Here is a 26,371-nt window from a genome sequence, read left to right on the forward strand (position 1 = left end):
CCTGACTGGTTTCCTGCTTCTAATGTGTATGAAGAAATTTTTATTGTTGGTCTTTATGTTTTTTGCAATATGCTCCTCATAGTCCCTTTTTGCCTGCATGATCACAGATTTGCATGTTATTTGCCGCAGCCTGTGTTCCCTTTTATTAACCTCACTTGGACTAGCTTTCCAACACTTAAAGGAATCCTTCTTACCTTTTACAGGTTCCATTACTTTGTTTGTTAACCATGCAAACTTTTTTAAAAATACCTATTTGTTCTTTTCCTGACTTGTGGTATATATTTTATCTGAGCTTCTAGGATTGTAGTTTTAAATAGCCTCCAAGCTTCCCCAAGGGTTTTGACCCTATTTACCTTTCCTTTCAATTTCCTCTTCACATGCCTCCTCATGTCAGAGAATTTACCCCTTTTAAAGCTAAACATGGTTGTGCTGATCTTTTGGGGCAACTCCCTATTTATACAAATGTCAGAATCAACAACATTATGGTCACTGCTCCCAAGCGATGCAATCACTTTTACATCTCTCACCAGGTCTTGGGCATAACTTAGGAGCAAGTCCAGAATCGCCCCACCCCTGGTAGACTCTGTGACCATCTTGCTCCATAGCACAGTCATTGAGACTGTCTAGAAACTCAATCTTTTTCTCCTGACTGTAACACATATTGACCCAATCAATGTGCGGGTAGTTAAAATCACCTATTATGACACAGTTTTTATGATTAGCTGCTATCTGTAATTTTTTCATCATTTTATAATCATTCTCTATCTTTTGATCTGGTGGATAATAATAAACTCCCAGAGTTAAACTTCCTTTTGGGCCCACTATTTTGACCCAAAGCATTTCTAGAAGGGAATCTAATTCTTCTACATACCCTGTCTGACATACAGAGCCACCCCACCTCCAATCCTTCCCTCCCTATTCTTCCAATATAATTTATATCCAGGAATCACTGTGTCTCACTGATTCTCCTCATTCCACCAAGTTTCTGAAATACCCACAATGTCGATATTTCTCCCCAAAACTAAGTATTCCAACTCCCCAATTTTACCTCACACACTTCCAGCATTTTTATATAAACATCTATAATTTTCCAGGCCAGATAGGCTCGCAACCTTCCTCCTGATGCCTCAAGACTTTGCCAGGCAGTCCATACTGTTTGTCACCATCTCAGTGGACAACTCTAATCCATTGCCAAGTAGAAAAGTAATAGTTAACCCATCATCTCTTTGAGATGATTCATCCCAAACCAGAGGCATTTCATCTCCTGTCGGTTTTCCCCCAATATTCAGTTTAAAAACTGCTCCGCCACCTTTTTGATTTTAAGCGCTGGCAACCTGGTTCCTTCTGGGGACAAATGGAGACTGTCTTATTTGTACAGCTTCCGCTTGTTCCAAAAAGCATCTCAGTGCCTAACACACTTGAACCCTTCTTCCCTACACCATCATGACATCCACGCATTGAGACTTCTAATTTGTGCATGTCTCTCCAGCCCTGCACATGGAACAGGTAGCACTTCTGAGAAGGCTACCATGGAGGTCCTGGCCTTGAGTCTCCTGCCGAGCAGCCTAAATTTTTCCTCCAGGAACTCATGACTGCATTTCTCCATATCATTGGTCCCAACAGGTACCACGACCACCGACTTCTCCCCAGTACTGTCTATCAGCCTATCTACAACACGCACAATGTCTGCTACCTTTGCACCAGGCAGGCAAGACACCATATGGTCAGTATGCGGTTTTGCCACCCAGCTGTCTACTTTTCTAAGGGATGGTTCCTTGGCATGAAAGGATACCCACCCACCAACTGAAGAAGAGATCCCTTCTGAGGGCGTATTCCCCTTATCCTCAGCACAGTGCCCTGTTCCCCCTGGACCTTCATGCTCCCTGGCAGCAGTGGGGCTACCATCTCAGTTGGGCAGCCCAACAGCAAAATTGTATGTCACCTTATACAAAGCCCAGGCGGCTGAGTTCTGCATAGTCTGAAGGTTCCTGAGATCCCTGAGGGTGCAATTTGAATATAGCCTCTGTTTAAAAACCTCCAAAGGAGACCCTGAGGAATGATGCAACCCTTCCCCCCTCCCTCTTCTGAGGCCTGGGGATTCTTCCGGGAGTGAAACAGCACAACAGCTGAGGGTCAAGGGAGGAGCCTCACAATGTTTATATCAGTATTATAGCAATTCTGTTATGGCTTACTTGAAAGAATCCTAGGGAATGTAGACCGATTTCGCACGAGGCTTGTTCTGGGTGGAGAGCCCTTTTGCTCCCAGGGCTTTTCTCCATTTTCCCACAAGTTGCCCCAGAGCTATGAGTTGGCATGGTGCTCTTCCACAGCAAGCAGGATCCTCTTCCAAGCAGTTTCTGCTTGCCACAGGAGAACAGCACGTCAACTTGCAGCTCCGGGGCAACTTGCGCAAAAACGGAGCAAAGTGCCGGGATCAAAAGGGCTCTCCACTCAGAACAAGCCCTAGAGCGAAATTGGTCATAGTCTGATGAGGTTGCTGAAAGCTCCTGTGGAGAAATGCCATTTTGGCTGGTGTTTGTCTGGGAGTTGGCTAGAAGGAGGTTGTCAAACTGGAGACAGGCTTTGGGTCTCGTCTCTTTCTCCTTCCCGCCCCCCCCCCTCCTGTCCAGGAACCGCAATTCTGAGGAGACCTCCTAGAGCGACAGGAAGTGTGTCAGGCTGGTCTCCCAGAATGCTGCAAGAAGGTGAACCGGTTCCTGGGCAGGGAATGGCTTTTATATTGAAGATTTTGGGTGGGAAATCCCTCAGTTAAAAGTTGTCAGGGGGAGCTGACAGTCAGTTCAGTTGGAGTTGGAAGGTTTGGTCAGGGCAAGTTGTATATTAGGGAGAGAAGGAGCATTTCCCCTACTTTTATTTATGTCTTCTGTTCACCTTTTTAAAAAAAATACCTGTATATAGTTGTACGTTGTAAATAAATGTTTTGTCTGTTTAAAAGGTAGTCCCTCTGTACCACATAGTTTCCCCAACCGCCTTAGACCATGCTACTGCAAGAGGGGAGTCCAGGGAAGGGGGAAGGCATGCAGTTGGCAAGGGTGCCAATCCTCCAGGAGTCTCCCAAAGAAGGACTTTGGTCTCTGTCATAACCAGGTGCTGGGTTGGCAGAGGACCTTGAGGCCACAGAACTGGGAAGGGGAATTGGGAGTCCTGTTCCTCTCGGTCAGGAACCCCTAAATTGAGCAGGTGGTGGCAGCATGCCCTAGTGGTGGGAAGAAGATAAGCTCCCTTCAGGAGTTGGCAACTCAAAAGGGAGTCGACGGGACCAGGTCTGAAGGCAGAATTGGGCTGGCTCCGTCACAGCTCTCTTTGTAGAATGACATTCTCCCATGGGAGAGAGCACAGCCTTTTAACTTGAACCAGTTTGTCTATATAGCAGGGTTCCCCAGTATGGTTCCTCTGGGTGCAATGGTGCCCGTGGACACCTTTCCTAGGGGTCAGCAAATATTTTTATAATGTAGACAGGGCCAGGTGAGGAATTTGCCCAGCAGAGTTTCTGACTGGCCATTGGAGATCTGAGGGTGCAGATTTTGAAAAAGTTGCTTCAGCGGCAGCTGCCAACACAGCACAAGGATCTTCACTGTATGGCTGGAAATAAGCTGTGTTTATGCAAGAAAATGTTATGCAAGAAAATAATTCTAACCTTATTGTTAGAATTATTATGTTGTGAGCCGCCCTGAGCCCGCCTCGGTGGGGTAGGGCGGGATATAAATAAAATAAAATAAAATGAAATGAAATGTTTTAAAACAGTATTTCATTTTAAAAGGCATTATGTTAAACCGTTACTATTAAAGTTATGTGTGACTTCACTCCCTGACATTTTTGTGGTTTTGTGCCTGCGACTACCATGCACTGTCAGAATTCCAAAGATGCCCAACAGGCTCAGAAATATTGGGGACTATTGGTTTATAGGACCAGTGAGTGCTGAAGCACATTTTAGGAGTTCTTCAGGGACTTGAGCGCAGTGGATATTATGGAGCTTCCTCTGAACTTTGGAACTCCTTCCTACAAGAGACCCATTTGGTGTCACCCCTGCTGGCATTCTAAAGGATGTTTGAAATTAATTTATTACAGTTAATTTTTGATACATTAATTTGGTTTACATCACTGTCACCCTGTTGGTTTAGTACCTAAGTCTCTGCTGTGATGTACATTAGTGTGGTGTAAGAATTATTATGTTGAGAAAGGTTGCATACTTTATATTTTATGAAGCTTTGATCTAAAGCAGTATATAGAAGGGTAGAGGTATAAATAATTAAATGTGGACAAGGGGGACCCAATAGATGTTGTTTACCTTGACTTTCAGAAAGCTTTTGATAAAGTTCCTCATCAAAGGCTCCTAGGTAAGCTCAATAGTCATGGGGTAAAAGGACAAGTCCACTTGTGGATCAAAAACTTGCTAATTAATAGGAAGCAGAGAGTGAGTATAAATGGGCAGTGGAGCGTGGTAAGCAGTGGGGTACTGCAGGGCTCAGTACTGGGTACGAAGCTTTTAAACTTGTTCATTAATGATTTGGAGTTGGGGGTAAGCAGTGAAGTGACTAAGTTTGCAGATGACACTAAATTGTTCAGGGTGGTGAGAACCAGGGAGGATTGTGAGGCACTCCAAAGGGGTCTGTCAAGGCTGGGCAAGTGGGTGTCAACATGGCAAATAAGGTTCAACGTGTCCAAGTGCAAAGTAATGCACATTGGGGCCAAAAATCCTAACTATAAATACAAGTTGATGGGGTGTGAACTGGCGAAGACTGACCAAGATATATTGGAGTCCTGGCAGGTAATTCACTGAAAATTTCAAGACACTATGGGACTTCAATTTTAAAAAGGCCAAAGCTATGCTGGGGATTATTAGGAAGGGAATTGAAAACAAATCAGCCAGTATCATAATGCCCCTGTATAAATTGATGATGCAGCCTCATTTGGAGTACTGTGTATAGTTCTGGTTGCCACATCTCAAAAAAGATATTATAGAATTGGAAAAAGTGCAGAAAATGGCAACTAGAATGATTAAAGGGTTGGAACACTTTCCCTATGAAGAAAGGTTAAAACTCTTGGGGTTCTTTAGCTTGGAGAAATGATGACTGAGGGATTACATGATAGAGCAGGGGTGGCCAACAGTAGCTCTCCAGATGTTTTTTGCCTACAACTTCCATCAGCCCCAGCCATTGGCCAAGCTGGCTGGGGCTGATAGGAGTTGTAGGCAAAAAAAAACATCTGGAGAGCTACCATTGGCCACCCCTGTGATAGAAGTTTACAAGAGTATGCATGGGATAGAGAAGGTAGAGAAAGAAGTACTTTTCTCCCTTTCTCACAATACAAGAACTCCCAGTTCTAACTGGGTTAGAACAGATAAAAGGAAGTATTTCTTCCCCCCAAGGGTAACTAACACATGGAATTCACTATCACAGGAGGTGGTGGCAGCTACAAGCTTCAGGAGGGGACTGGATAAACATATGGAGCAGAGGTCCATCAGTGGCTGTTAGCCACAAGGTATAAATGGAACTCTGTCTGGGGCAAGTGATGCTCTGTGTTCTTGGTGCTTGAAGGGGGGAACAGTGGGAGGGCTTCTAGTGTCCTGGTCCCACTGGTGGACCTTCTGATGGCAATTGTTTGTGTGTTTTTTGCCACTGTGTGACAGAGTGTTGGACTGGATGGGCCATTGGCCTGATCCAACATGGCTTCTCTTATGTCCTTAAGGAACAAAAGCCCTTTGAAAGACTATGTATTACTATTAGGGTTGCCCTTAATTTCTACCTAAAGTACACCTGTGAGATGTTGGTGATGCAAATTAGAGGAATCATCTCACAAACTATTGTGCGTGTGAAGTGCCATCAATTCTGACATCTCAAGCTCAGCAAGAGGCTGTCAAGGCAAGTGAGAAGCAGAGGTAGCGTCCCGTGGTGGTTTTTGTACCAAGAATGGACTATGGGCTACATGATGCCACTTTCTCTACTCTCCCCCACCAAACAATTAGGGAAGTTTAAAAAGTTCCCCCCAAAGCTTGGCAAAATTACATACAACTTTGCCTGAGGCCTACAGAAAATTTGAATGTAATCTATTTGTCAGGCTTTGCTGTGTGGGGTCATTGGCCTTTCATCAGCACTGGCTGTCCCACTTGTCACTTGGGGCTGGTGATTAAAAACTCTTTAAAAGACTGATAAATGTGCTCAAGGTCCTTTCATAGAAAACGAGGTGCCAGAGCTCATTAGCACAACTCATTTTCATATGTCACACATCCCTGACATCACTGGAAGGTGTACTAAATCATATCAGCTCAGCATCTACCTTAAAATGCTTTTTGAATTATAATTGTCATAATAAAACCTTACTTCGATCATACTTTTAAAATTACTTTCTCCTATGTGGCCCCAGTGGCATGACGAAGATTTCCATCAATCTGCTCTATATGTTTTGGTTATTTTTCCTTTTTTTTGTGGGGGAAAACATTAGAAAGTTTGTCAAATATTAGAGTTCAGCAAAATTCTCACAGGGGGTTTGAACAATGAAGCAAGTATTTGTGTGTGAGGGGGAAGTAAGGAGGAAAGAGCACAATAAAATTTAGAGGTTCTGGAGCTCTTCTCCTGAGAGTTCCTACCCCAAATGAGGGCTGAGTTTGCTAAGACCAAAGATTCCAATTGTTAACCCATTTTTGCCAAGAGAATTTTTAAAAAAGGTGGGCTGGAAGGTTCCTGCTTGGGAGAAACATTCAAGAGCTTTTAATAGAAGCAAGAAGAAAGAAGGAGATAAGATTCCAGAATATCTAGGGATGAACTATGTGTGTGCGTGTATTTCCATATCTACTATTATGTCCACCACTGCACAAAAGCAGGGAAATCATGAAACCGTTCAGTTCAGGCTTGCTGATGTTCTAGCTGCAGAATCTTTTGTTCTTAATCCGCCTGACAAACACCAACCCGTGTCTGTTCTGCAAAGCATGAATAAAAAGTGTATAGAATTTTATCCAGGATGGGAACTTCTCTTGTGGGAGTCTGTTTTAAAGAGTAGCCTTTCAAATTCTTTCCAATGTTTTTTCTTAAACTGTTGTGCCAGCATTTATCCTTCCATTTGTTTTCTTCTTCTCCTATCCCCTGGAACTCCTGCCAAATTCACTTTGGACTGGGAGGCTGTGCAGCCCTCTGGGTGACCCTTCTGACCAGTTGAAAGCATTGCTGCTGCTCCAGATAGACAAAATACCTCCACCCCCTCTTTTCCCTCCATTCCAGCACATTCCCATGATCTGAGGGACCCCTCCTAAATGCCAAAACCTGAGTACTACATCCTGTGATTGAGCCACACTTTGAGCGTAGCTATTTTAAGGATCTGTGTGGCCTGTGGAATACAAATGCAAGTGCTTTTACATACATCCAGAACAGTTGATGGAGGCAACTTCTCCAACATGCAAGCTGTTCCTCAGAGGCCATGTGGCATATCTATGATTACATGGGGGGGTGGGGGTGGGATTAAGTGGATACTGTCGAATGGATGGAGGGAGACTTCCGGCTGTGTCTGAGTAAGATAACTGGTAGATCCTATGTGTTTGCAGACCTATGCATATCTCAGAAAAATCAATAGTTGCTTGACATGTGTGAATGTCCTCAGATTTTCTGAGCATTCTGGACCAACTTATATTCACCAGGATTCACAGTTCTGACCAAGAAATGAGAGACAGCCCTACTAGCGGCTTCTGCATCAGGAGACTTACCTGTGGCTCAACCATTCTATTTCTTCAGTGAACTTCAAGCGTTATTAACATGGTAGCTTCTGTAGTATTTGGTGTAGCACCAGTATCTCAGACCCTCATAGATTTCACTGACCAATTTCTGTGTGCTTAATAGATTCTTATATATTACCTCCATGAAAGCAGACTTTCCCATTGTAACTAAGAGGCTACCCCATACAGTTCTTTTCCTAGACCAACAATTGTCATTCATCATAAAAAGAATGTAAACAGAAGGCAAACTGTTGGTCATTGAATTGGAAGAAGGAATTGGTGGACTGCCTGGTCCAAACAAAGACACAGCATCCCATGTCCCCAAACAGATACTTCTCCAGAGGCTAAAAATGCTTTAAAACTCCCAAAGATGATTCCCCCAACATTTCTGGACAGCCTTTTCTAGCCCTGCTCAACCCAGATGTACCCTACCAGCTTTATGCCCCCCCTCTTTTGGCCAACCTAGGCTAGCTTTAAATATATATATATATTTTAAAATCCCTTAAGGGTTATAAGCCTCTTTCTATCTATGGGATTTATATCCTCCTGTATCCCATGAGCTTAGAGGGGCTTGCAGCAGTTTTTCCGGAATGAATTTGTCCTCAAAGAGCTTTTTGAATTGGAGGAGTCCCACATATGATGGAAATGGAGCTCTGCCCAGCAGGTAGCTGGATCTTCACTTCTGGATCTCAGACCACCTTTCGTCTCCAGCATCATCATCATAATCCATTGTCAAACATGCTGAAGGGTGTGACAGAGCTGGGCTGGGAACCAGAGTTCTGTCTCAGAGGTGGAGGGGATATAGATGGGTTTTTTCCCCTTCACCCAATACTACTTCTGATTAGAAGGCTGAGGTTTCTAGAAAACTTGTACAAAGCAGCATGCCTTCTGCATGCTTTGTGTCTTATATCCTAGAAAGCTGGGAGGGGAAATGAATTAAGCCAAGGCACGGTGTGGCCAAGAAACATGATATATGGTAGAATGCTGCCCTTGGACCAAGCATATCTGGATTCAGGCCACTGTCTCTCAGTCTAGTCTACCTTACAGTGTCTTTGGGAGAAGAAACCCTTTGTTGGATCAAGTGGCACATGGAAAGAAAGAAAAATACACTTAATGCAGTTCTGCTTGCACATACAATAGTGCAAAGGCTACAGAAACACGCTTGAATGCAATTTTTAAACAAAATCATAATGTTTAGCAGACGGTACATGGTTTCATTTAATTTGCTTTTAAAATTGTAAAAGAGATACCTTGTGCTGTGTCTTATGCTTATGGGAAGCATAGTGGGAATTATTAAAAAAAAAGGTAGAGGTAGTCCCCTGTGCAAGCACCAGTCATTTCCAGAGTGATGTTGCATCACAACATTTTCATGGCAGACTTTTTATGAGGTGATTTGCCATTGCCTTCCCCAGTCATCTGCCCTCCCCCCCCAGCTGTCAGACGAGGAACTTCAAACAGAGACGGATCATACTGTTGCAAAATTAATCCATTTATTTGAGAACAATCAATCTACTATAGAAGCAAGTTGAGTTTGATAACTCCCAAGGCCACGCCTTGCCTTTTTGTGCATTTCAGAGAAAGGAAACACAATAGCACTTTTACACGTCCAGAGACAGTCGGCGCTTCCCATACTCCCTTATCTTTCTCCCAGGAAGCTACCCACTAGTTGCCTTGGGCATGCTAACTTCAAAGGCCCAGATGGCTTCTAGGCCGAGTGTGAAATTCCTCTCTCTGCGGTTTGGGAATTGCTCTGGGGAAGACTACAGGTTGCTGTTCTCACGGTTAGTAAAAGCAGGGTCACAGCAGAGTACAATATGGCGTTAGTCATGTCAAGCAGTACATTACACATATCATAATACTACAACTAAGTTACACGTCTGACACCAGCAAGCTGGGTACTCATGTTACCAACCTCAGAAGGATGGAAGGCTGAGTCAACCTTGAGCTGGCTACCTGAACCCAGCTTCCGCCGGGATCAAACTCAGGTCATGAACAGAGAGCTTCGACTGCAGTACTGCCGCTTTACCACTCGGTGCCATGGGGCTCTTAGTGGGGATTATGGATACTGCCAATTTTGCATTGAACATGTTTGACAGGCAATTTATGTGTTTGAATGCAATGCTCAGACATGAACCAATCACACAGGCCTGCACTTTGCCTTACAGCTCTGAAAAGGGTTAGAGACTTTTACAAAAACGAACATTAGGAATCTGGAGATAACAGCCCTAGATTGCCACAGTATTACTGTGAAATTTTGCAACAGCAAAAGACTTCAAAAGGCCCTCTGGTGGTCCGGCATGGTGAAGAATGGTGCCCATGGCTGCTGGAAAAAAGCAGTTATGCTACATTGTGCTTTAGGAAGGACTACAGTGAAGCAAGAATAACCACAAGCAGGTCAACAAACAGTTGAACTAATCATTCAAAAGTGTGGCTCTCTTTGAAATGGCGAGCAGGATGTTAGCTCAACCAGTGGGTGTTTGGACATCCCTTGTGGAGATACAGTCACCTTTCCTCAGCAGAAACAGGTGGTGAGGAGTAATAACACTTTCACTTGTACCAGTACTGCTGTGCATCTACAGATCTTCACTGGGGCTCATCCTACTGTACACTACCCTGACTTCTTTGGAGAAAGGGATACCATACATGGCTAGTGGCCGTTTAGCAGCCTGAAGCAATTATCTCCATCAGGAGACACAAACACTCTTGATTTCTTATTGTGAATGGAAATAACGAGTGTCTCCTGGTTTTGTGATCTCTCTTTGAGAGAAAAATAAAGCAGGCCTTGCTTTTTTTCAGCACCTCATAAACTGATTGGGGAGGGACAGTGGCTCAGTGGTAGAGCATCTGCTTGGGAAGCAGAAGGTCCCAGGTTCAATCCCTGGCATCTCCAAAAAAGGGTCCAGGCAAATAGGTGTGAAAATCCTCAGCTTGAGACCCTGGAGAGCCGCTGCCAGTCTGAGAAGACAAGACTGACTTTGATAGACCAAGGGTCTGATTCAGTATAAGGCAGCTTCGTATGTTCATATGTTTGGGGAGGGACGGTGGCTCAGTGGTAGAGCATCTGCTTGGGAAGCAGAAGGTCCCAGGTTCAATCCCCAGCATCTCCAAAAAGGGTCCAGGCAAATAGGTGTGAAAAACCTCAGCTTGAGACCCTGGAGAACCGCTGCCAGTCTGAGAAGACAATACTGACTTTGATGGACCAAGGGGCTGATTCAGTATAAGGCAGCTTCATATGTTCATATGTTTGGGGAGGGACGGTGGCTCAGTGGTAGAGCATCTGCTTGGGAAGCAGAAGGTCCCAGGTTCAATCCCCAGCATCTCCAAAAAGGGTCCAGGCAAATAGGTGTGAAAAACCTCAGCTTGAGACCCTGGAGAGCCGCTGCCAGTCTGAGGAGACAATACTGACTTTGATGGACCAAAGGTCTGATTCAGTATAAGGCAGCTCCATATGTTCATATGTACTCTGGCCCCTATAATTCATCTGCTTTAATATCCTGCTGCCACCTAAGGTTCTTCATAAATACTCACACCTGGCTGGCAAAGACATTAACAAGAAGCTATATCTTTCCTTCATGGACAAGACAGTTCTCTGGCCAAGCCACCCAAATTGCTACTTGGATGGTGCAATGAGTGTGCCAGTGTGTCACACGGACTTGGTTCATTCCCAGCAAATGTCCAGCATCAGCCCCTGAGCCTGCAGGCTCTTGAATCCTTGTGGTGTGATAAAATGCTGTCTCCATAAATTAAATTTTTTTTTACACGAAACATCATCTCCTAGTGGTTTTCTTTTTCAAAAAATGGGAAAATAAATGTGCGTAGTGTATTTCCTTACCTTGAGGTTAATGTGCTGATGTATTTTCTGGAAGCTTGTGTGACGGTAATGAACGGGTTAACAAGAAAACTAAGGACGCATAGAGCCTGCGTCAGGTGATCTGAGGGTGGGGGCCAGAGTGCTCGGAACTCTCAGAGGTGATTGACAGCTAACGGCTGAGGGCAGTTAATAGACGGAGTCTGAGGGAGATTGCTGAAGAGAGCAGTTGGTCTGAGAAGGAGCTGAGACAGGAGCTGAGGAGAGTCTTCGAGAGAAGCAAAGCTCACTGTTCACTCTATAAAGACAGCCACGGGGCTGTGTGTGACTAGAGAAGAGTCACAGTAAAAGACCTGAGAGGTCACAGACACAGAGACACTTGGGGAGGGACGGTGGCTCAGTGGCAGAGCATTTGCTTGGCAAGCAGAAGGTCCCAGGTTCAATCCCTGGCATCTCCAACTAAAAAGGGTTCAGGTAAATAGGTGTGGAAAACCTCAGCTTGAGACCCTAGCGAGCCGCTGCCAGTCTGAGTAGACAATACTGACTTTGATGGACCGAGGGTCTGATTCAGTATAAGGCAGCTTCATATGTTCATATGTTCACTTCTCTTAAGAGCTAAAGAGGTGGTTGAGGGAAAGATGTGGGTCTAGAAGTCTGAAGGGCTGGGAGAAGAGACACCAGTCGACTTAAGAGACTTGGCACATTATACCCAAGAGGCCAACCCAGAATAGTGTTGGAGAGTGAAAGCTGTATGATGGGTGAAACCTGAAAGACCTAAGCGAAATTGATATTATAAAGCCTGAACTACAAAGAAACTGTTAACTTCTTGAGATACAATATAGCCCATGTATATATTTTCCATTCCCCAGTTGAAGACGGTGTGTGTATGTTAATAAATTTCTGTGGTTTACTTTAAAGTTCTCTGGTGCCAGTATATTGGGAAAACTATCAAAACTGCTGTGGTCCCCTACCAACTAAGTTTATATCCATCTGAAAGCAAAACAAAACCCCCGAAGAGACTAGTAGTGAGAAATCCATATTACACCCGCCCCTTGCATTTCATAGTCGAGAGGTAAAATTCAAAAGGAAGAACTGAGGCGGAAGAGGGGCTGGGGTAGCCATAAGCCGCATATAGAAGTGATCCAGTGAGACCGCGAGGCGCGCTGTTATAGCTTGATTCCTGCATTGTTAGTAATGTTCTGCAGTAATAACATACACAAACATTTTTGTCATGACTCAGTATGATTGTATGGAATTATAATAGTAATTATGTATGGTCCCAGAGGAAGACACATTCAACCTTGACTAAGACAGGCTTTGCCATACTCCTGTTCTGTGTTTACCATCCTTATAAGTACTTCATCGTACTCATGTTCTGTGTTTTCCGTTGTAATCTTAGATAATTGCATGAGGCATGCAGGATTAGATCAGGTTTATAATGAGGTTGCATCAGCCAAGGATCTGATGCTTTTAGACAGAAGACATAATTTGCCACAATTCTCAGCTTTGCTATGGCCAGTCAATAATAGTGCAACCTTAAATGAGCCAATCCTGAAGCCTGATGAATCCCAATGGCTTTCTGATGGCTCTAGGGGATTTTCTTGTTGATGTGGTCAGCATTTGCATCAACGCCCTGGGTGATCTCTGCAATGAGGAAATGACCCAGATGGCTGACATGATTGCTCCCAGACATCTTCTCTCAGGTGCTAGAACCCAGGTAGGCTTTGGGTTTCTTTAGAGGTTACAGGTGATGGAAGAGGAGATGGCTAAAGCAACACTGGGGAAGACCTGGGACAAATCTGATAAGATGCTGGCTGAAACCTATTTCAAAATTCACTCCATGGCAGTGAAGGTGGCAACAGCAACACTTTGTCAAGCATGCAGTTTCCAAGAACGAGTCAAGTGGATACAAAACTACATTTACTGATAGAGCGATATGCTCTCCTGGTACAGGTTCTTGAGAGTGATACTAAAAATACATTGATACATTTCTTTTAAGGCATACTTCAAAGGATTCCCAAAGGTGGGGGCGAGGGATGCGCTCTAACACATAAACTATCATAAATGTCTACATTCCCACAATGTTATCAGTGTCTTGTCCTTGCTTTCTCCAGATGTCTCACACTCCCAGACACGAATGTATGGGAAGGTGTTGATTATTCTTTCTCTTGTTAGTTTCATTTCTCTCTACTCTACTTCACAGGCAATAAAGCAAGAGGGGGGAGGGGGAAAGAATAACAGAGCTAACACACTTTGGTCCTCCATGATGTTTCACAGACCAGCTTTATGGAGGACTCTAAACAATTAATTACCATTGGAAGTCTACCATGCTTGACACACTTTCCCACTGTTGTTGCACTTGCATAATGTAGGCCAGTGGAACTGTTCTGGATGGTTAGAGGTCTTTTAAGATTTCGTCTGCAGGAAGAGGTGGAGTGCTTGCAGACCGATTTGCTCAACAGCTTCCAGAAAAATCTCTTGCCAACTTGCCAATGCATACCAACTTCGGCTCTGAATTAGCAGTGACAGGTACCTACTTGCTCAGTTGTTTGGAATACTTTATGGCTTATTCATTCTGATGACACAAACAGGGTCCTTAGGAATCTGAAGGCTACCACCTTCTTGTATGACTCTTGCCCTTCCTGCCTACTTAAATCTGCCAGGCTGTCAGACTGGGTCCAAGAGGTAGTCAATGCCTCCTTGAGAGAGGTGATGGTCACCTCAGCCTTGAAACAGGCTAGGCGATAAGGCAGTTTTGAGGTGGATAAGGCTAATAAATTGACGTTTAAGGGCTAATAATTTGAAGTTTAATCCTGACAAGATGGAAGTGCTACTGCTGTGAAAAGACCTGATACGGGATTTAAGGTGTCACTCTTTTTGGATGGGCTGCATTCTCCAGAGATCCAGCCAGCCCAAGCAAGCCTTGCTCACCCGGGGCTTTCCTGGGTCGCCCCCCTCACCAGTCAAAAGGCCAGCAAGCCACCCGCCACCTAAAATCACATAAGAAGTGGAGAAGGGGTGGTGTGGGCTTCTCCAGGGGTTAATGAGGGCTACTGGGAGTGTGGCAAAGCCCCTGGTGGCCAGCTGGCTGACCACTCTCCTAATCCCAGGCTTGTTATGCAGCTTCACCCAGTATTCAATGGACAAGGTAGGTAGGTGGGGAGGACGAGGGGGAAAGGTTCAGGAGCTGTGCTCCTGTGAGGCCTGAATAGGACTAGCATTACAAAAAATTAGAAAGATGCAAAAAAGTATCAGACATGCTATGTCAAGCAGTGCAGAAAATGGAACTGGAAAAAATTGAAACCAATGCTGTAAGAGCATGATACAACACATTGATAATATAGTGTACACTGTGGCAAATGAGTAAGATCAACAACTGCCCATATACATGCATTTTCTGTTGCGGCTTTCATTTTGTGGAATGACCTTTCTGAGGAAGTCAGGAAAGCTCCTACACTTTTGTCATTCTGCAAACTGTGTAAAACAGAACGGTTCAAGAGGGCGTTTTGAGAAAGGTAACAGGGCTGTATAATAATGGAATGGCACTATTTGACATACCATCTATTCTATAATGATTTTTTGCTTTGTTTCAAATTAACATAATCTTGTCTTACCGCATTGATTATCAGATGTCTCATATGATTTATTGCATTGATTTACACTGTGTAATCCATTTTGAGTCTCAGTGACAAAGGTGGATTATACTAAGTAATTAAACCCCCCCCCATTATTGGACTGTGAGCAATGTTCTCTATAAACTGTGAAGTCTTGTGAGCAAAATTCTACTTTGTGAGCTACTGGTATTAAAGTTGTGAGTTACTATATAAATTAGTTTGCTCTGGGGCCATCCTTCCTGAGCTAAGACAAAAAATGTGTGAACCAGAGGCTAAAAAACTCAGTTTGGAGGGAACACTGGCTGTGAGCAGGATTCTTCTCTAAGTGAACACATGTAGTCAAGCAACAGTAGCCTGATCCTTGAGTTACCCTGTTTCCTCAAGCAATGAGAGTTCTGCACTATTGTGAAACACTGTCCCATTTTCTGTTTCTTGTTTTCTGTTAACACCATTTTTATTCCATCTTTCCTCTCTTTCTCTCTCTGCTTTAAAACAACATGATTTTACTCTCCCTGCCTCCAAGCTTTTAAATTCAGGACTCTTCAGCCCTGCTAACTGCTTATTCTGTTCTAGCCAACTGTATGGTTAGCATGGAGCAGGGGGTTGGACTAGATGGTCTCTATGGCCCCTTCCAACTCGATAATTCTATGATAATGAATTTACCCTTTGAAGATTTATTACAGGATTCACATCTTTTAACCTCAACTCATTCCATATTTTTACATAGAGAATTTTCAATTGAAAAACATGTGACAGTTGTCACACCAACCCCTAGTAATGATTGGAGGGGCATGGCAAATGATTGATGGGCATTAAGAACCAAAAGGTTAATGAAATCAGAATATAAGGGCCCAATAGTTCTGTGCATAAACTTGAAACATCGATATCACAAAATATACATGTATTTATCGCAAATTAAATAAGAATAAATATAAACCCAAGTATTAGCCTCTATTCAGAATAAAATTATGCATTAATCACAAATATAGGCCATTATTGACTCTGACCAAACATGTTTTGGCCAATTGGCCTTCCTCAGTGGTCAGACAATATTGTTACAGAGTGGCTCCAGACATCCTATATATAAAAGCCCAAGCGTATTGGCACTTTCTGGCTCTCCCATTGGCTGTGCTACTCGTGGTATCAGCCATTGGACTGTCAACCACCACTCAAATGTATTCACGTTCCATTGGCTGGGTCTGCTCCTCTCCCCCGCCCACTGTTGGCCCAGCAACAACTTCCTTGTCTGAATAATGGATGTCTCTGCTGAGGAAGACACTTCTTCTGCCACTCCTTTGTGTCTGGCTGCCTACTGAACCTCCTGCCTCTGCTCAGGAAGAGCTTTCTACTGCTGTTGCTTCTCCTGTTTGGCTCCTCCACAGCTTGCTGCCGACTGAGGTTAGCCACTGGCCCTCAAACTGTTCTCTTCTCCCAGGAGATAGACAGCCCATAGTCCAGCAGCTGCTGCTTTGCCCTCCCTCCCTCACTGTTAATAGCTGTTGATGGCTGGCCTCCTGTCCATGCCGGCATTAGACACTGATGAGCTTTGGTGAGGCCCTATGGCCAATGCTTTTTTCTCCCTCCCTCTGGGCCACACAAAGAGGCTACTGTTGCCACCTGGGCAGCTGATCTCGGAAGCTGCCTTTGCATTCTATTGGCCTATCCCTCCAGGTCCTCCATTGTCCCTCAATGGTTGTTGCTAGGCAACCATAGTATTCCAAGCTTGGTTCTGTCAGTAAAAGGTGGGGGAGGGAGAGGCCCTTTCCAGGCCTACTTTGGCCTTTGGGGGAGCAGCTCCCCTATGACAGTCAGTGTGATGTAGCAGTTAGTGCTTCAGAGAGGGATCTGCCAGACCCAGGTTCTTGCTGTGGAAGCTGATTGAGTGATTCCAGACCAGTCACAGACTTTCAGCCTAGCCTACCTCACAGGGTTGTTTTGAAGATCAAAAGGCAGAGCGATTTATGTATGCTACTTTGGTCCCCCCTGCGGGGAAAGACTACACTTTTACTAGGTAGAGGCTGAAGGGAGTGGGGGGAGGAGATGGAAAGCTGAAGTCAGAGGAGCAGATAAAGGTAGGTTTGATGGCTGGCTATGAAGAAGATAGGGTTGCCAACTCCAGGTTGGGAAATTCCTGGAGATTTGAGGGGTAGAGCCTGGAGAGGGTGGGACTTGAGGAGGGGTGGGACCTCAAACAGGTACAATGTCATAGACTCCACCCTCCAAACAGTCATTTCTTCCTGGGGAACCAATGTTGCCAATCACTCAGAATGGCAGAGATCAGCTCCCCTGGAGAAAATGGTCGACTCTGTGTCATTATACCCTGCTGAGGTCAGCCCCCTTATTACAGCAATTAGCACTGCAGTGCAAGGGCTGCCAGGACCTAGGTCCTTACGTTGGAAGCTGACTAGGTGATTTCAGACCACTCAAAGACTTTCAGCCTAGCCTACCTCACAGGGTTGTTATGTAGATCAAAAGGGGGCGAGGAGAGTGATGTAAGCTGCTTTGGTCCCCATACCATTTGTGTGACCGCTGTCATTCTCCCCCTATAATTATCCCTTGGTATCTCCATTCTGGGCCTGTTTCAGGGCTTTGAGTCACTACAGACACGGGGGCATACACTCATATGTGTGTGGGGGGGAAAGCCAGCATCTGTTTCAGCTGCAGGGTGGGTGGGAAGACAGCAAGGGTGGGGGGTGAGTGAATACCAAAGGTTGGAAGTGGGTGGGAAGACAGCAAGGGTGAGGAGTGAGCGGATGTCATGTGTGGGGGGAGTAGTGGAGTGCCAAGGGTGTAGGGATAGTTGAGAGAAAGAGGTGGTTGGTGGGTGGAAAGCTGGTGGATGTGAAGACACCAAGGGGGGAAGTGAATGCTTTCACCTAGGTGGGGGGGGGGGAGACAGCAGGATTGGGGGGCACTCACCCAGAGCCTCTTTCTAGAGCCCCTTGTATTTCTCCTCACAACAAGCCTTATTCCTGTATTATACTTCCTAATAATACAGTCATTTCTTAAATTTAGAACAAGGTGAGATTGTTCTGGAGGAAAAAGGGGAAAATGACAATTATTTATTATGAAAAATAGTTCATTATTATGAATAATATATCAAAAAGATGTATTCAAAATTACTTACTTATTATCTTTGACCTAAGGCACTTGGGCCTATATCTGTTTCCCCTCCCATTCTTACCATTTATTTATTGCGTTATTTAGGAAATGTATATGTTGCTCCTCTGGAGTCCTGCTTGAGGAGGTTTACAAGAACAAATAATACCAAGAAATCATAAAAACAATAGTGTCAATCATTAGTATTAAAAACAATTGAGGAGCACTGAAATCATAAAACAAACAGCTGCATAGAAATACCCATAGAACAATTCTCAAGATAGAAGTAGACCATAAAACATTAATGTTTTTCATGCATAAAAATGTGAACAACTGAATGTGTACCTGCACAAATCTCAAGCATCTGGGCAATGGCTGTAATCTGGGAGGGGAGAGCTTATTTGTAATGTGCCCAACTTGGTTATAAGAACTTTAAAAACCCTTTCCATTTAGGAGACAATAATTTAAAAATATATACAACCTGGCCTCATCCTTTATAGCTTCCAAGTGCAGTCTGAAAACTACTCTTGAATCTGTGCTGTCTTTACCTTATTACTTTATCTTATTACCAGGGGTCGCTTTGTAGAAAAATAGGTGGTGGAGCTCATCCAGGGATTGTTATGCAGCTGCACCTGCTATTCAATGGGCAAGGTGGGAAGGAGGAGGAGGAGGAACCCTCAGAAAGGTTCAGGAGCTGTGCTCCTGTGAGCTCCTGCTGAATCCGAGGTCTGCTTATTACTAAGCTTAATGTTAAAGTAATAGTAAGCTTAAAGAAAAGTAGTAAGATAAGTCAATGGTGCAGTGACTTAATAAGCCAGAGTGGTGTATTGACTAGATTGTCAAAGAAGGCTCTGGAGAGCCAGGTTCAAATCCCTGCTCTGTCTTGGAAGTTTGCTGGGTGATCTTGGGTCAGTCAGTTTCTGCCAAGTAAAAGCACTGCATATCCCATCCCTTTAAATTAAAGGGAAAGGGCACATGAAGGAAGGTAAATAACATCACCTAGTAAATAACATCCCATCAGTTGGCAACTCTGTCTGACAAACTGCAGTTTAAAAGAAATGTATGTGTGGGGGGGAGAGCAACACTCTTGTCTATTAGACCCAGATTTTGGCCTAGGGGCTTGTTGGTCCCAGTTCTCATCGCTGAAGCAGAAAGCCTGGATTCTCCATGGCTTGGATATACCTGCTCTCCCTTTGCAGATGTTTTGCATGGCATAGCTCAGATGGCCACAACCAGAATGCCCAAAACATGATTGCAATTTTTTTTTTGCCTGCTGTACTATTATTACAGCTATTTCCCTTCACTGTGATCCAAGTTGGGTACTTGATCTGATCCTTTTTTAATTAGGCAGAGGGAGAATCTAGCAAATAGCAGCTAGTTTGGTGCTCTCTGAATAGCAAGAGTCAGCATGCTTATTTCATGTTATTGCCTTTCTGTGTTCACATTGTCCTAGGACATCTTGGGGGAGGGGGTTGCCCATTTTTTAAATTAATTTTTTATTATTTTCAATGAAAAAATACAAACAAGATATATCTTTACAAAGAACTATCCAAGCATGTATGCACATCACAATGTTGTTACAAAATTAGCACAAAATCAATATTTTTTGTGGTAACTTACAATTCACTATGTCATTAGATTGGGTATAGTAAAAAAAACAACAACAACAAATTTTCTATAAAATTATCTTTCTTTGTGGGGACTTCAACTTGTAATATCTGTGTGGCTAGCTTACCTATTGTAATTACATCCCATACCTTAGAGAACCATTGAGTTAATGTTGGTGTTTTAACTGTTTCCCATTTTTCTGCAATGAAATGTTTTGCTACCATTAGTAAAAGAGAGACTAGTTGAGAGGTTGCCAAGAAAAAATACACCAGTTTGGTGTAGTGGTTAACTGTGCGGACTCTTATCTAGGAGAACTGGGTTTGATTCCCCACTCCTCCACATGTAGCTGCTGGAGTGACCTTGGGTCAGCCATAGCTCTGGCAGAGGTTGTCCTTGAAAGGGCAGCTGCTGTGAGAGCCCTCTCCAGCCCCACCCACCTCACAGGGTGTCTGTTGTGGGGGAGGAAGATAAAGGAGATTGTGAGCCGCTCTGAGACTGCAATTCGGAGTGGAGGGTGGGATATAAATCCAATATCATTCATTATCATAATACACACAATACACTAAATTTGGGTCAGTGGCTCATCCTCAGTGAGTGCCTCCAATGGTGCAAAATCTTAAGATGTGCCTCTCAGGTTGCTAACCACTTGCAGGACTTGAGCCCGGGGGGGGGGGGGGGGGTTTAAGGCTGTGCCTTGCTCAGCAGTACTTCAGGATCAGGTGACCCAAAACTTGGGCCAAAGGTGGATTCTAGGTCTTTTTGCTTAGGTCTCCCTCCGGCTGCGATGATATCTGTGGACTGTAGTCCTACTTCTTCCTTCTGTTTCCTGGCTGCTGGGATTGGGATTGAGCAATACCTGAACTTCACCGTGAAGTGGAGCCCGCAATGTGACGATGCGTCCCCCCACAGAGCTCCTAAGGGGATGACAAGTGTTTCCTGCTGCGGCTGTTGCACTGTGCCTGAGCACAGCTGGGCTCTCCTAGTCTTGCAGGAAGCCTCATCTGCCCCTCAAGGCAGGACTGCAGCCCTTGGCGGGGAGGAGGGGCAGGGTTCTCTTGGGGGGGGGGGCTCTGTCCTGTCCCCAGGGCTCCTGCTGCCCCCTGTTAAAAAGGCCGCTCTTTGCAGGAGGGGAGGGGGTGAACCTCCAAGGCGCAGGAGGGGGTCCCTGTCCTGCTGCACAGCGACCGAGCCCGGGAATCCCCTCGGCCTTGTCCTCGAGGGCAGCACGGAGCACTCTCCCCCCCCCCCGACCGACAACAAAGCCCGGCTGGGGCGGGGGGGCGGGGCCTCATCGGCCAAGCGCCCTGCTGGCTCCGCCCCGTCGCCAGGGCCAGGCGAGGCTGGCTGGTGGGCCTCTGCAGTGAGTCGCTGGCCGGCCGGCCGGCCGGGAGACGAGCTGCCTTCTCTTGGGGAAAGGGGGCTTGGAGCGGCGGCCCGGCTGGTGCGCAGGAAGGGCCGAGGGAAGGGAGCCGCGCCTGCCTCCTCCTCCTCCTCCTCCGGCGGCTGAACACAAAGGCCTGCGAGGGACGCGGCTGCTGCAGCAGCAGAAGCCTCCAGATGTGGCGGAGGCGGTGAGGAGGCCGCCTTCTCCGCTCCGAAGGGCGCTCCGGGCTTGGGCCCGCCGGTAAGAGGGCGGCTGCGGGAGCCTGGCCGGGCCGGAGCGTGGTGGAAAGGGGGGGCGGGGGCGGGGGCGGCGAGCTGCAGCAGTGCGCAGAGGCAACAAAAGAGGCCGCGAATACAAAGGGCTGAAGGGTCCCCCCGCCCCGCCCCATTCGCTGGGCTTGGAGAGCAGCGCGGTCCCGGCCGCCGGGGGCTGGGAGTCGAGACAGCCTGGCAAACGCTGAGATCGCGCAAGCCTCGGTGTGTTTACAAGGAAGCCAACGGGACTTCCTCCTTCGGAAATGTGCTAAGGAGCGCTGCCTTAGGCATGGCCGGAGTGGGGAGCTCTCTCTGGGTTTGGTAGCGCCCCCCCCCCCCCGCCTTTACTATTTGCCAGTTTCAAAGCCACCCGGGGGCCCATCGATACCGCCGCTGTTTGCCGGTCCTTTATCCTCCAAGTCCTCGACTCACGTTTGGAAAGTTTGCAGTGGTGCCCAGTTGTTCTCAGCGGCCCCAAGGACTGGGCAGGAGAGCCGCGTCCTGCTGCGAAAGCTTGGAGGGTCTTCTTGCAAGAGGGAGGGGAGGGGATGCTCTGGAGCTGCCTTTTGTCCTTACTTGGGCAGTGCTTGGCAAAGGCATTCAAAGGAGCCGGGCTTTGTACTGCAGGGTCTCCCCCCCCCACTGGGGTCGGAAAACCGGCTCTACATTTCTTTGAGTCTTTGGGAATTTCCTTCCCTGCTTGTTGAGTTGCTTGCATTTCGCTTTTTTCTGGCGAGTCTTGATGGCGTGATTGATTACTTTATATTTGGAACAGGGTTCTGTGGGCTGAAATCCAGTTTCAGTCTAGCAATGCAAGCATGGCATTTGCTTTAATTAAATCTTCCACTTGATTTGGAACTTGCCTGCTTCCGCATGCATCTATGCAAAGCATTTTCATGACATTGTTCCATACCATGTCATTAATCTCTAACTGCTACATATGTTGCGCATATGGTATCCCTCTCAATGGCTGAGCTCTGTTGCAAGGAATCCTGTCCCTGCAAGAGGTTTAGCCTGATTGGCTGGGGATGCATCTGTGTGCGGATGTTTGGGGCAAACTTTTTTCAGTGAAACTTCAGTTAGGTCTTGCTCAATTAAATATCAGCAGGATGAAAGGGAAGCGTAGGCTCGACTACACATTGGGGTTTTCTTTGTTACTAACTGCGAGTTGCACCCCGCTTGTACTGTAATAACAGACATACAGACAGTAATTTCAACCACGTTATTTGTAGAGTAATTCCTTCTTGTTGCAACTGTCTGGGCCAAAGTCATTTGACTCTAACAGTGCTGAGTGCTGACTGATGTTGCACAAAAGCAGGATTTCCCCTGTGGTCTGCTAAGTCCAAGCTTTCTGTTTCCCAGCAGTGGCTTGCTGATGTATAGGGGGACGCTCAAGTAGGACATGAATCATTTTCTGCTGTTTTGAGTCCACCATCTAGTATTCTGAAATGTACTATCTCTGAATATAGAAGTTCCATTTAGCTTGCTAATAACTATTGTGAGGCCTGCCCTTCATGAGTTTTTCTAATCTGTTTTAAAAGCCACTTTATACTACTGGTTGTCCATCCAATCTTATGGCGGTGGATTTCCTTAAATTATTTGTTCATTGTTTGCCAGAATTCCCCTTGCTGTGAATCAACTTAATTGGGTGAGATGGAACTTGTGAAGGAAAAAAGCTTTTCTTCTCCACTTAAAAAATTAGAAACTTTTAACTTTTAAGATTGGGAGGGACGGTGGCTCAGTGGTAGAGCATCTGCTTGGGAAGCAGAAGGTCCCAGGTTCAATCCCCGGCATCTCCACTAAAAAAGGGTCCAGGCAAAGAGGTGTGAAAAACCTCAGCTTGAGACCCTGGAGAGCCGCTGCCAGTCTGAGTAGACGATACTGACTTTGATGGACCAAGGGTCTGATTCAGAATAAGGTAGCTTCATATGTTCATAAGATATCAGCACCCTTCACTTCTATGTTGCTGTTTTTTAAGCAAGAAAGCAAGCTTTTAAAATTGTGGCAATCCCCGTATAATTAAAAAACCACTGTCAAAGAACTGTTTGCAAGGCATGCTCACTCAGTCTCCCCTGCCAAGTACTGCCATCGGTTCCCTGCCAAAGAAACATAAATAAAGCTTTAGGATACTTTGACCATTGTCTCTGGAAAACTGATGTTAAGGGATGACCTTTAGCTGCTTAAAATGAACTCTTCAGGCCTGGAGATGCTGCCTATGATGGGGTGATTTTCCACCTTACACAAGAGAAAGTAGCTTCAGTCTGTGGTGCTGCCCTTCAACCTAAGGAGCTTGCCTGTACAAGGAACGTGTCAGACTTTTCTCAGTGGAGTGGTCTGATATGGGTAACTATTGAGTTTGTGGTCCTAGCGTCTTGTGGAGGCACCTGGAGAGTGCAGACGCAGTCCGGCATCATGTCACTGCTTGGTGTGTGTGCTGGCATGCTGTTGTGATGTGCTCACCGTCATTAGCAGTTCCTCTGTCTTTTGAGAATTATCAAAAAGAACTTTATACAAAAACAGGCCAAGCAGATCTTGGCAGAGGAGCCTGTTGTGCGCAGAGGAAGTGAATGCAGCCCAGCTTAAGTTTGTAGCTACCTTTGGGGAACTTCTGTCGTGTGTGTGAGAAGTGGGCTGAGAGCCTGAATACTTCTTTCTGCTAAAGTGTTTTGTTGCTTTCCCTAAAAATATCTTATTGGAAGGCACTGGTCCCTTCTGTGGTATTGATAACTTTGGGCCCCGGAGTATTTTACAGCCTTAGAGATCTCAAAGTAGGCAAAATTATTGTCTACAGAAATTCAAACCTTGCTGGATTAGCAGTAACAGCAGCAGCAACACTTTGTTGACAGTGGTTGTTGTAAACAGCATGGCTGTTGTGAGAACGGCACATTTTCAGGAAATCCTTTTGTGCAAAATTCTAGCTGTGTTTTCTGGGAGATATTTAAGTTGACTTGGGTAAAGGTGTGCTCCTTCATCAATGTTTTTATTTTTAGTATCGTGCATATAAGGTGTCTGGCACTTGGCGGAGAAGTCAAAAAGCAGTATTGTTTTACAGACCTGGGTACTGTGAAACCCCTCGGCCTAGAGGGAAAGTGGAGGATATGTAAAGGCTGGGGTGCAGGAAGGCCTTGGAGCTCGACCTTCAACCTGAATTTAGAAATGACTGAATAGCCAGGTGATGCAAACTGGCCCCCACATCAGTCACAGGCTAAAGTTTTATGTATTGCATTGACATTCTACTTCTGTCCAGTAAAAGCTTATTCTCCTTTTACTCTCTCTATAACCCTGTGAGCCACTGACTGGCCTAATGCTGCCCAAGGAACTTCAGGGATGAGTTGGGAATTTGAACTCATATCTTTTTATTCCTAGTTCAAGCCTGCTTTGCCTCATGTTGCTTTCATTCTCTTATGATGGCAGGATGTCGAAGCAGCAGGAGATTGGCAGAAGTCAGCCTGAAATGAGGTTGCTTGAAAGTTGTGCTGGCGGGGTAGTCTTTCAGATAAAAGATCAAGATAGGGATTGTTTGTGTTACTACCGGGTTAGTTAGGCTGAGAGTATGTGACTGGCCCAAGGTCATCAAGCAAGCTTCCAAGGCAGAGTGGGGAGTTGAACCTGGGTCTCTCAAAACTTCATCCAAAACTCCTAACCAGGGGTGTTAAACATGCAGCCCACAGGCTGTATCTGGCTCCTGCAGGGGTCACATCTCTCCCCCCCCCCAAAGCAGCTGACCCCTCTTACTTGCTTCTTTGGGGCTGAGGCTACCATCACATTGCAGCTAGCTTTTGCCCAGCTCCTTCTTCCTGGTTACTGCTTCCTGCAGGAGAGAACAAGCCATGCCTCCTTTGAGAGGAAGGGAGGGGGAAGTGGAAGTGGAAGCCAGTACTGGTGCAGCAGAACAAGAGCAAAGCCTGACTCCTCCTTTAAGAACAGCAATGTTTCATTTCAGGTATAAGCTTTCATTCTTCTTCAGAGTAGGGTTGCCAATCCCCAGGTAGGGGCAGGGGATCCCCCGGTTTGGAGGCCCTCCCCCTCGCTTCAGGGTCGTCAGAAAGCGGGGGGAGGGGAGGGAAATGTCTGCTGGGAACTCTGTTATTCCCTGTGGAGATTTATTCCCATAGAAAATCATGGAGAATTGATCCGCGGGTATCTGGGGCTCTGGGGGGCTGTTTTTTGGGGTAGAGGCAACAAATTTTCAGTATAGCATCTAGTGCCTCTCCCCAAAATACCTCCCAAGTTTCAAAAAGCTTGGACCAGGGGGTCCAATTCTATGAGCCCCAAAAGAAAGTGCCCCTATCCTTCATTATTTCCTGTGGAAGGAAGGAATTGAAAAGGTGTGCCGTCCCTTTAAATGTGATGGCCAGAACTCCCTTGGAGTTCAATTATGCTTGTCACAGCCTTGATCTTGGCTCCACCCCAATGTTTCCTGGCTCCACCCCCAAAGTCCCCAGATATTTCTTGAATGGGACTTGGCAACCCTAGAGCCCCAAAAGAATGAAAGGCATTAAAAAGGTGTGCAGTCCCTTTAAATGTGATGGCCAGAACTCCCTTGGAGTTCAATTATGCTTGTCACAGCCTTGATCTTGGCTCCACCACAATGTTTCCTGGCTCCACCCCCAAAGTCCCCAGATATTTCTTGAATGGGACTCGCTACTTCAGAGGGAGGGATGGTGGATGGATTCTTTTGACAAGCACGATTGATATTGAGATAATTGTTCTTTGCTTTTTTCTTTAAGATTTCCTCCCTCCCTTCCCCTCCCCTCTGTCTCACACACATGTATGTAGGTTTGTTAAAAGGGATACATTAGGATAAAGGGAAACGAGAATTAAAAGGAAACTATTTTGTTTTATTCTGAAAAGGGTTCTTTTAAAAGATTAGATTTCTCC

Source organism: Heteronotia binoei, chromosome 17 (assembly GCF_032191835.1).
Source record: "Heteronotia binoei isolate CCM8104 ecotype False Entrance Well chromosome 17, APGP_CSIRO_Hbin_v1, whole genome shotgun sequence".
In the NCBI taxonomy this organism is placed as follows: domain Eukaryota; kingdom Metazoa; phylum Chordata; class Lepidosauria; order Squamata; family Gekkonidae; genus Heteronotia; species Heteronotia binoei.